Source organism: Arachis duranensis, chromosome 7 (genome assembly GCF_000817695.3).
Source record: "Arachis duranensis cultivar V14167 chromosome 7, aradu.V14167.gnm2.J7QH, whole genome shotgun sequence".
NCBI lineage: Eukaryota > Viridiplantae > Streptophyta > Magnoliopsida > Fabales > Fabaceae > Arachis > Arachis duranensis.
The window spans coordinates 52,633,923-52,645,704 of NC_029778.3; positions in this window are offsets into that span (position 1 = coordinate 52,633,923).

Sequence of the window (11,782 nt, forward strand, 5' to 3'; positions counted from 1 at the left end):
ACAATTTTTTACTATATATCAAATAATGTGTTCATTAGTTTCTACTTTATTGTGAAAATTATCTAGTTCATAATACTAATTGTATATTATAGGAATATTATTATTAATGTATTAATTATATTTTAATGTTTATTATTTATATATTTAAAAATTAGAATTGAGAATTATTTATTTAGTTTCATCATAAATAATATTTTTAAATTTAAATAATGTATTAATAAATTTGTAGTTATTATACCATATATTTAATAATTTATTGAAAAAAATATTAATACAATAAATAAAAAAAATTAAAAAATATTGTTTAAAAAATTATAAGGACAAATAAACCCCTAACCAATTTAAATTTAGAGACAATTAGACCCCTGTCCATTTCTAAACGTGACACGTCAGCATTTTCCGTTCAGAGTTGACGGAAAAATACCCACAGGGACCGCGTTGTGTGACGGAATCATGGGACAGGGACCGAAGTGGATCAATTTTATTTTGAGGGGTCGCGTTGTCATTCTTGAAAATGGACAGGGGCCGGATTGGTACTTCACTCAAGAGATATGCGCCCGGCCTAAGGTAGAACGGAAGTGGTTGTCAGTCACGCGCGTTCATAGGTGAGAATGATGATGAGTGTCACAAATCATCACATTCATCAAAGTGTTGTGCAACGTATATCTTGGAATAAGAATAAAAGAGAATTGAATAGAAAGTAATAGTGATTGTATTGAAACTTAAGGTACAGCAGAGCTCCACACCCTTAATCTATGGTGTGCAGAAACTCCACCATTGAAAATACATAAGTGAAAGGTTCAGGCATGGCCGAGTGGCCAGCACCCTTGGTCTAAGGACTATGCGCCCCCAGACGTTCCTTAGATCTAAAGTGATCAAAAGATGTCTAATACAATAGTTAAAAGTCCTATATATACTAGACTAGCTACTAGGGTTTACATGAGTAAGTAATTGATGCATAAATCCACTTCCGGGGCCCACTTGGTGTATGCTTGGGCTGAGCTTGATCTGTCCACAAGCTGAGGCTTTTCTTGGAGTTGAACGCCGAGTTATAGCGTGTTTCTGGCGTTCAACTCCGGGTTATGACGTGTTTCTGGCGTTTAACTCCAGACAGCAGCATGTACTTGGCGTTCAACGCCATGTTACGTCGTCAATTTCCGAACAAAGTATGGAATATTATATATTGCTGGAAAGCTCTGGATGTCTACTTTCCAACACCATTGAGAGCGCGCCATTTGGAGTTCTGTAGCTCCAGAAAATCTATTTCGAGTGCAGAGAGGTCAGATTCCAACAGCATCAGCAGTCCTTTTGTCAGCCTTCTTCAGAGTTTTGCTCAAATCCCTCAATTTCAGTCAGAATTTACCTGAAATCACAGAAAAACACACAAACTCAATAGTAAAGTCCAGAAATGTGAATTTAACATAAAAACTAATGAAAACATCCCTAAAAGTAGCTTGAACTTACTAAAAACTACCTAAAAACAATGCTAAAAAGCGTATAAATTATCCGCTCATCAATGAGCGGATATTTTATATGCTTTTTGGGGGTATTTTCATATAGTTTTTAGTAGGATCTAGCTACTTTTTAGTATATTTTTATTAGTTTTTATGCAAAAATTACATTTCTGGACTTTACTATGGGTTTGTGTGTTCTTCTGTGATTTCAGATATTTTCTTGCTGAAATTGAGGGACCTAAGCAAAAATCTGATTCAGAGGCTGAAAAAGGATTATAGATGCTGTTGGATTCTGACCTTCCTGCACTCGAAATGGATTTTCTTGAGCTACAGAAGCCCAATTGGCGCGCTCTTAATTGCGTTGGAAAGTAGACATCTTGGGCTTTCCAGAAATATATATTAGTCCATACTTTGCCCGAGTTGTGATGATGCAAACTGACGTTAAACACCAACTTTCTACCCTATTCTGGCGTTAAATGCCAGAAACAGGATACAAGCTGGAGTTAAACGTCCAAACTGGCACAAAAGCTAGAGTCAAACGCCAGGAATAGCCTCTACACGTGAAAGCTTCATTACTCAGCCCAAACACACACCAGGTGGGCTCCGGAAGTGGATTTCTACACTATCTATCTTAGCTTACTCATTTTTTGTAAACCTAGGTTACTAGTTGAGTATAAAAATTACTTTTAGAGATTCATTCAGTATCTCATGACATTTTACATCTGAATTTGTAACTTCTATGGCATGAGTCTCTAAACCCCATGGTTGGGGGTGAGGAGCTCTGCTGTGTCTCGATGAATTAATACAATTATTTTTGTTTTCTATTCAATCATGCTTGTTTCTATTCTAAGATATTTATTCGCACTTCAACATGACGAATGTGATGATCCGTGACACTCATCACCATTCTCAACCTATGAACGCGTGCCTGACAACCACTTCCATTCTACCTTAGATTGAATGTATATCTCTTGAGTTCCTGGTTCACGAGTTTGACTGCCTCTCCTGACAACAGAGCATTCAAATCCGTGAGATCAGAGTCTTCGTGGTACAAGCTAGAATCAATTAGCAGCATTCTTGAGATCCGAAAAGTCTAAACCTTGTCTGTGGTATTCCGAGGAGGATCCGAGAAGGGATGACTGTGACGAGCTTTAAACTCGTGAATGCTAGGCGCAGTGACAGTGTGCAAAAGGATCAATGGATCCTATTCCAACATTAGTGAGAACCAACAGATGATTAGCCATGTACATAGACCCTTTTCACTGAGAGGACGGTTGGTAGCCATTGACAACGGTGATCCACCAACATACAGCTTGCCTTGGAAGGAGACCTGCATGCGTGAAGAAAAAGACAGTAGGAAAGTAGAAATTTAGAAGATAGAGCATCTCCAAAACCTCAACATGTTCTCCATTACTACATAACAAGTATCATTTAATTCATGCTTTTTTACTTTTCACAATTAAAACTAAGAACCACTATTGATATCCTGACTAAGAATAATAAGATAACCATAGCTTGCTTCAAGTCGGCAATCTCCGTGGGATCGACCCTTACTCACATAAGATATTACTTGGACAACCCAGTGCACTTGCTGGTTAGTTGTGTGGAATTGCAAAATTGTGATTGTAATTTTCGTGCACCAAAAATATTGAATTGGAATTATGGATTTGTGTTGAATTATGGTAGAAAGATTGAGTGAAATAAGTGTGAAAGTGATGGAAGTACAATGGAATGGTAAATGTAGTGTGTGATTGTAAATGTAGTGGTTTGTGCTGAATTGAGTAGGTTCTGTTTTGGTTTGGTTATGAAAGTTTTGGAAAACTAGAGAATTGTCACTTTTGGTAAAAACCTGTTTTTAGTGAACTATAGCAAATTATAACTTGAGCCTCAGTTTTCAAAATTGATTGGATTTTATTTTAAATTAAAGATGATTTTAATATCTTTAAAATGATGTTCAAGTTTAAGGAAAATGGAGTTTTGTAGAGGAAGTTATGAGCGTTTAAAGTTTGGTATAAAAATATGATTTCTGCAGCTTTAACATTTTCCTAAGTCTGCTAAGGTTTGCGTACGCGATACTGTACACGCGACGTGAGCATTCTCTACTGCCTGGGGGTCTTGCGTACACGGGCACTAGCTTGCATACACAAGCATGCGTTTTTAAGGTTTGCGTACGCGAACATTTAACACGCGATGCGAGCATCCCATTCATGTTGGGACACTCGCGTATGCGAGCAGGAAGTTGCATACGCGACCATCTATTTTTAACAGCATGTGTACGCGGACAGAGGGCATGCGTACGTGAGACCCCTGTTTTGCTGAAAAATTATTTTTCTTTATCTTTAAGGGTTCTCTAGATTTTCAAACTTCTTTAATAAGCATTTAAGATTATTAATTAGTAATTAGGCCCTAAAAATAATAGAGAATGAGTTAGTGAAATAGATTGATGAATTTCTGTTATAAGTTTAGAAGACAATGATTTAGGCTTGGGAAGTTCTGTGGGTGGAATAGCATAAGTGTCTAGGCGGAGTGCTGAAGTGACAATGAATTGAGAAACATGAATGATTATGGTTAATGAGATGAGTATAAGCAAACTTGTGCTATGAGCAGTGATCTCTGAGATGGAGTATGTGATTGTGATATACATTGTTCTCCGTCGTAAGGGATGTGGCAATCTCCCACCTACGTTTGGATGTGACGGCTGTGGCAGTCTCTCGCTCACGTGACATGTATTGATTTGGTAAGTTGCTATGCTCCTCGAGCAAGGGCTGTGGCAGTCTCCCGATTGTCGAGGTAGTGGTGCCGACGTAGGTTCTGTGGCAGTCTCCCATCTATGTTGAGATGTGAGGATTGAAACTGGGCTTCCCACTCACATTTCTCTCTAGTTGCAAGATAGTAGGACACTATCCCACAGAATCATACGGCATCCAGAGGAAGGTGGTAGGGAACTCTCCCTCGGAACGTTTTCCTCTGAATGGAGAAGGTGGTAGGGTACTCATTCCTCGAAATTATTCCTCCTGAATATGCGCAACAGAGAGACTAATCCGGGAGTGGCCGACCAGATTTTGTGTCGGGTTTGATACTATAACCGACATGTGATATCACAGCCAATAGGATAGGCATTCATCATATGCATCTCTTATGTGCTTGTTTGCTTTGATTACTTGCAGTTTGATTAAATATATAATATGCCTACTTGCTTCTTGAATTACTTACTATACATGAATATTACCTATGTATTACTTGTTTGCATATACTTGTGATTGTCTGGGATTGAGAAGGCTCGGTAGGAGGCGACGATGGGATCACACAGAGGTTAGGTGGGCAAAGACTGTGAGATACAGCAGTGTGATTGGTATTAGTTAGAAATCCCCTAAGTTTAGATAACCTTATTTATGGTTTATGGTTTAATTTATTTATTTCATTAAGCTTGAATATCTGTAATCGATGTGAAGTTCTAGGATTGCCTTTGGTGTCTCGGAACCTTATATCTTACATATTGGACACTGTTACCACACTGAGAACATCTGGTTCTCATACCATATGTTATTTTTCAGATGCAGGTCGTAACCCACCTCGGTGAGTTGCGAGATAGTGACGGAGCGGAGGATCTTTTGCTATCTTTTATATCTTTTGGTTATTATGTTGTAGTTCTCTCACTTTTGTACCTTATAATTGGTTGCCTTAGAGGCTAAACTCGAGAGACAGGATGTATATGCTGTTTTAAATCAAACACTCCGTTATGTCTGTATATGACTAGTCGGCCCAAACTCTGCGGGATGCGGCTAGCATTCTTTTGGCTATATTACTCATATATATGTCTATACTTCTTGTGATATTTTGTGTCCTTATCTTATACATCTTGTTCTTTACGCTTTTAGTTATCGTGTGAATACTTCGCGCATTTCTAATTTTATTTTGAGCTGTATTTCTTCATCGGACTTCTAGTATTATTATTCCTTTATATATATATATATACTTAGGGTAATTATGGTGTTACAGATATCCAAATAACAAAACGGATATTCAAATAAGTAAACGGCAACCTGGGGATTGATCACCCCGAGGCCAACAAAACAGATATCTAAATAAGTAAATGGCTACCCGAGAATCGATCACCCCAAGACCAGCAAAACGGATATCCAAATAACAAAAAATGGTGGCCCGAGAATCGATCACACCGAGGCCAATAGAACAGATATCCAAATAAGTAAACGGCTACCTGGGAATTGATCACCCTGAGACCAACAAAATGGATATCTAAATAAAATAACACGTATCCGAATAACAAAAAATGGTGGCACGGGGATCGACCACCTCGAGGCTAATAGAACAGATATCTAAATAACAAAAACAAATATCCAAATAAGTAAACAGCTATCCGGGGATTGATAACCCCAAAGCCAATAGAACAGATATCCAAATAATAAAAATGGACATCCAAATAAGTAAATGGCTACCCGGGAATCGATCATCCCGATGCCAACAGAACAAATATCCAAATAACAAAAATGGATATCCAAATAAGTAAATGGCTGGTACACGAAATCATGATACACAACTCCGTACAGCTGACCAACAAGTGCACTGGGTCATCCAAGTAATACCTTACGTGAGTAAGGGTCGATCCCACGGAGATTGTCGGCTTGAAGCAAGCTATGGTCACCTTGTAAATCTTAGTCAGGCATATTTAAATGGTTATAGGGTTTTAATAATTAAAGGCTGAATACGACATAAAATAAGATAGAGATACTTATACAATTCATTGGTGGGAATTTCAGATAAGCGTATGGAGATGCTTTGTTCCTCCTGAATTTCTGCTTTCCTATTGCCTTCATCCAATCATTCATACTCCTTTCCATGGCAAGCTGTATGTAGGTGGATCACCGTTGTCAATGGCTACCATCCATCCTCTCAGTGAAAATGGTCCTCTACGGTTTCACGCATGGCTAATCATCTGTCGGTTCTCGATCATGTCAGAATAAGATCCATTGATCCTTTTGCACCCTGTCACTGCGCCCAACACTCGCGAGTTTGAAGCTCGTCACAGTCATCCCATCCCAGATCCTACTCGGAATACCACAAACAAGGTTTAAACTTTCCGAATCTCAAGAATGCTGCCCATTTGATTCTAGCTTATACCACGAAGACTCTGATCGCACGGAATGAAAGCTTTGTTGTCAGGAGAGGCAACCATGCATCGTGAACCATGAGGCCAAGAGATACACACTCAATCTCTTGCAGATAGAACAGAGGTGGTTGTCATGCACGCGTTCATAAGAGAGGATAATGATGAGTGTCACGTATCATCACATCTACCAGGTTGAAGTATGAGTGAATATCTTAGAATAAGAATAAGCTTGAATTGAATAGAAAACAGTAGTAATTGCATTGATTCATGAGGAACAGCAGAGCTCCACACCTTAATATATGGTGTGTAGAAACTCCATCGTTGAAAATATATAAGAACAAGGTCACGGCCATGCCTCCCAAATAGCATAAAACAAACGAAAAAGGGTTCAAAGACCTGATCCCAAGATCAAAGATGATCAAAAGATCACAGATGATCAAAAAGATGAAAATACAATGGTAAAAGGTCCTATATATAGTGAACTAGTAACCTAGGGTTTACAGAAATAAGTAAATGATGCAGAAATTCACTTCCGGGGCCCACTTGGTGTGTGCTTGGGCTGAGCATTAAAGCTTTCACGTGCATAGACTTTTCTTGGAGTTAAACGCCCAGAGCTGGCGTTTAACTCTAGCTTTTATGCCAGTTCTGGCGTTTAACGCTAGAAAAGGGTCTCTGACCGGCATTTTGACGCCAATTTGGGCCATCAAATCTCGGGTAAAGTATGGACTATTATCCATTGCTGGAAAGCCCAAGATGTCTACTTTCCAACACAATTGACAGCGCACGAATTGGGCTTCTATAGCTCCAAAAAATCCACTTTGAGTGCAGGGAGGTCAGAATCCAACAGCATCTTCAGTCCTTTTTCAGCCTCTGAATCAGATTTTTGCTCAGATCCCTCAATTTTAGCCAGAAAATATCTGAAATCACAAAAAAATACACAAACTCATAGTAAAGTCCAGAAATATGATTTTTGCATAAAAACTAATAATTATATACTAAAAACTAACTAAATCATACTAAAAACTACCTAAAAACAATGCCAAAAAGCGTATAAATTATCCGCTCATCAACGGCTACCCGGGAATCGATCACCCCGAGGCAACAAAACGGATATCCAAATAAGTAAACGGCTACCCGGAAATTGATCATCCCGAGACCAACAAAATAGATATCCAAATAACAAAACGGATATCCAAATAAGTAAACGGCTACCTGGGAATCGATCACCCCGAGGCCAACAAAACGAATATCCAAATAACAGAACAGATAGCCAAATATCAAAAAAGGCAGCCCACGGATCGATCACCTCGAGGCCAACAGAATGGATATACAAATAACAAAATGGATATCCAAATAAGTAAGACGGCTAACCTCAGAAACCGATCACCTTTGAGGCTAACAAAACGGTAATCCAAATAAGCTAAATAAATAAAGTATTGAAATCAGCCCACGAAGAGGCCTAAAATAAGTTCACAATAACGACTCCAAAAAGGCCATACAAAATAAGCATGAGCTGACGGTCTTCCAACTCGCGGAAAGCCAAATTCACCAACATCCCACCAATCAGTGCATGATGACGTCACGCCCTTTTCAGGCCCCTCACAATCTCTTAAACTACAGAGAACCAAGCTCCCCAACAACTCAGCATTGAGACTAAGCAAGCATGCTCTCATGCTCTAGGGGGAATTGTTCCAAACCTGATCTCCGGGTCCGTCCTCGCAACGGTCACCGAACCTGACAATTCCAAGATGGGGTCATCCTCACAGCCTAAAGACGGATCAATAACTTACAATATCCTGACCCAATATTCGAATTCAAATATCTCCTTTATTTTAACGAGATAAGATAAGATGATGACAGCCCAAATCGATCTTACAATCTCTAACCGACATTCGAATTCAAATACTTCCCTTATTTTAGCCAGATAAGATAAGATGAGATAACTATCACTAGCTATATAAAGGGGAGCCAGAGGTCCCCTCAGGTACGTCACTCATTTCACTCATCTCATACATCTCAGATCCATTCTAATTTGAGCGTTGGAATGTCTTTGCAGGTACCACTCTCCATTGCTCCAGTCAGATAATCCGCGTGATCGTCTCGACTCACAAATCTCTGATCCATCTCACAACCTATACTAGAGACATCTTGTACAAAAGTTATTTTCAATTTATTTATTTTATATTTAATTATTTATTAAAATAAAAAATTTAAAATTTTTATTTACAGTAACTTTGATATCTATGGTTAGGACACATATTAGCTATTATGTTAACGAGAATATGTTGATATTGTTGATATTGAAAAAATGACAGTGAAGGAGGAGAGATATGGATGATGGATCTAGATAGAAAGATTCCGCTGGAGATTTTGGGACATGCAATGCAACATTGTAGAATTTGTAGTCCTCTTAGTTGGTACGGTTCACATAAAGATAAAGCTGCCCTGCACTTTGGCACTTCCTCATAAAATCACATGTCGGCTAGGTGGATCCTATTATAAAATTTTTATAATTATTTTTATGTGAAGATGCATATTTTTTATCATTAGATAATAAATTATAGAATTTAATTTTTATATATTATAAAAATATTATCTTTTTTTAAAATATGATCAAACAAATAAATATATTTTTAATATAAGACTCTTTATAAAAAGATATTTTTAATATCTCTATTTAAATAAGTACCTAATCATTTAAATTTTTTTTATAAAAAATAATATTATATTGACTTGCGAAGTGAATAATTATTTACCAACAAAAAAAAGTGAAATTTTAATTAAAATTTGAAGTATACAATTTTAAAGCAGCTTGATCCTACACAAGAGTCATCCGTATTCTACTTGGTTGGTATGCAACTGCCAGAGATAGAGTAAACCACAAAAAATGGGTAGGGAGTTGGAACTTGCTTGGTAAAATGGTCCTACACCCACAGCCACCACATGAAAAGTTATCAATTTATCATGGATGGGTGTGTATGTCGCTCTCAATATAGTATGCTTCTGTGTCATTGATAAGCAATATAATTCATCAAATAACCAATAACTTTGTTCTGGCTGTTAAAAAAAAAAACCATGGCTTAGCTTTTTGAGGATAGGGAACAAAAGAACTAGTGAAGGTCACCAACTCGAAGGAGATGAAGCATTTTTTTGGTTCCAAAGTATATCTATATATGGGTGTCCAATAGATTCTTTTATAAATATTTAGGATTGAATCTTCGAAATTTATTTTAGTGAACAAGTGACTCAAATTAGTTATGTAATTTCAATTATGTAATCATAAAACCAATTTAACTTGCAATAAAAAGCAACTTTAATCGCAAAAATTTACTTAACTGTCAAGTGTCAATATAATATACTATACTGTAATTTCATACTAAGTACGAATACTAGTTAAATCTCTTAACATTTGTTTCACAATCTCTTTGTTGGGGCAAATTTATTTACCATTTTCTATATGGTTTATAATAATAGTCATTGGCTAAAGTTATCCATAATTTTAAGAACTTATTTACTTTAGACAAACCATAATTTAGAATATAATTTTAAACATCGAATTATTGTTTTTTAAATGAAAAGATATTAGGTAATTATTACTTTTTTACTTTTGTTTCGTATTTAAACAATATGAGTTAAGTTTTACTTTTTTTTTAACTAAAACTATTGACTCTAACATTTTCTTTTCAAATGTTTAAAAAAAATTGACATACTTACAAATTACGAAATGACACTCAAACTTGATATGATAAAAAAGTTGGATTTTGAATCGAGATTTATTGATTAGATTCGTGAATTGGTGACAATCATTTTTTTACTTTTTTATTGTAGAAGGTCAACCCTATAATTTTTTTAAACCAAATAAAAGCATTTATCAAGTTGACTATCTATCTCCTCTTCTTTTCTTATTATGTGCAGAATGATTTTTCTTCTTACTATACAAAGTAGTAGAGTAAAACAGTTTCATTTCGAGAATTCAGATAAACAAAAGATGCCAAACTATAAATCACTTGCTATTCGCTGATGATTCCATTCTATTCGATAAAGTCTCAAAAAAAAGTTGTGCCTATATTCTAGAATTATTAGAATTTTATGAGAGCTTTAGTGATAAAAGAGTTAATCTTAATAAATTGAGTCTATTTTTCGGTAATAACACTCTAGTACTAATTAAAACATCCCTAACAATCAAGCTGAATATTTCTCACATAGGTGCACAGGATAAATATTTAGGTCTACCTTCCCTTATCAATCGCTTTAAGGAAGCCACCTTCAACTTCATCAAATATAAGGTTCTCAAAAGGATATAAGAATGAAAAATGTACTTGTTATCTAATAGAGGAAGTCATGTATTATTCCGGGCAGTTGATGAAGCCATACGAATCTATACATTATCATGTTTTAAACTTTCGGACAGTTTGCTAAATGAAATTCATAGTATTCTAACCTAGTTCTGGCGGGGCAGCAAGGTTCTGAAAGACAAATAGTGTGGATTAGTTGGAATAAGATGACTAGGCCTAAGAAAGAAGGTGGACTTGGTTTTACAAATCTTAGGACTCAAAACCTGGTTCTTTTGGATAAATAGTGCAGGAAAATTGTAACTCAATCTAACTCTCTTCTTTCTAAAATACTTAAAGATAAATACTTCAGATTTAATTCTATCTTACAATAGAAATATGAAGCTTAGCTTCTTGGGGTTCACAAAGTATTCTTGAAGGGAGGAGAGTTGTAGAGAAAGGTATTAGTTAAAAAATAAGTTCTGGTGATATCTGACTCTTTAGTGAACCATGGCTCCCTCTTCCTTATCCTTTCACTGTTCCACCATTGCGGTACTACTATCAGATAGTTACCATCTGTTATGGGTGAAAGACCTGTTTTTGTCAAATAAATAGTGGAACCAAGCATTAATCTCAAATCTTTTTCCTCCATAAATTACTCAGCGAATCCTTCCCATAATCTCGGGAGAAGGTGAAGACACAATTCAACAATGATGAACAGAGCAAAAATATATGATATTGTATCAGGATAAATGATTGCTTACCAATTTTACTATACTTTTATTGAATTTTGTCCGAACTTCATGTAATAGATGCCAGTTTGGAGTCATCTATAAAAGCTAAAAATTCCTCACAAGATTTTGCTCTTTGCTTTGAAAATCCTCTATGGTAAGCTTCCTGTTTTGCTTCTCATCCACCAGCGATTCTCA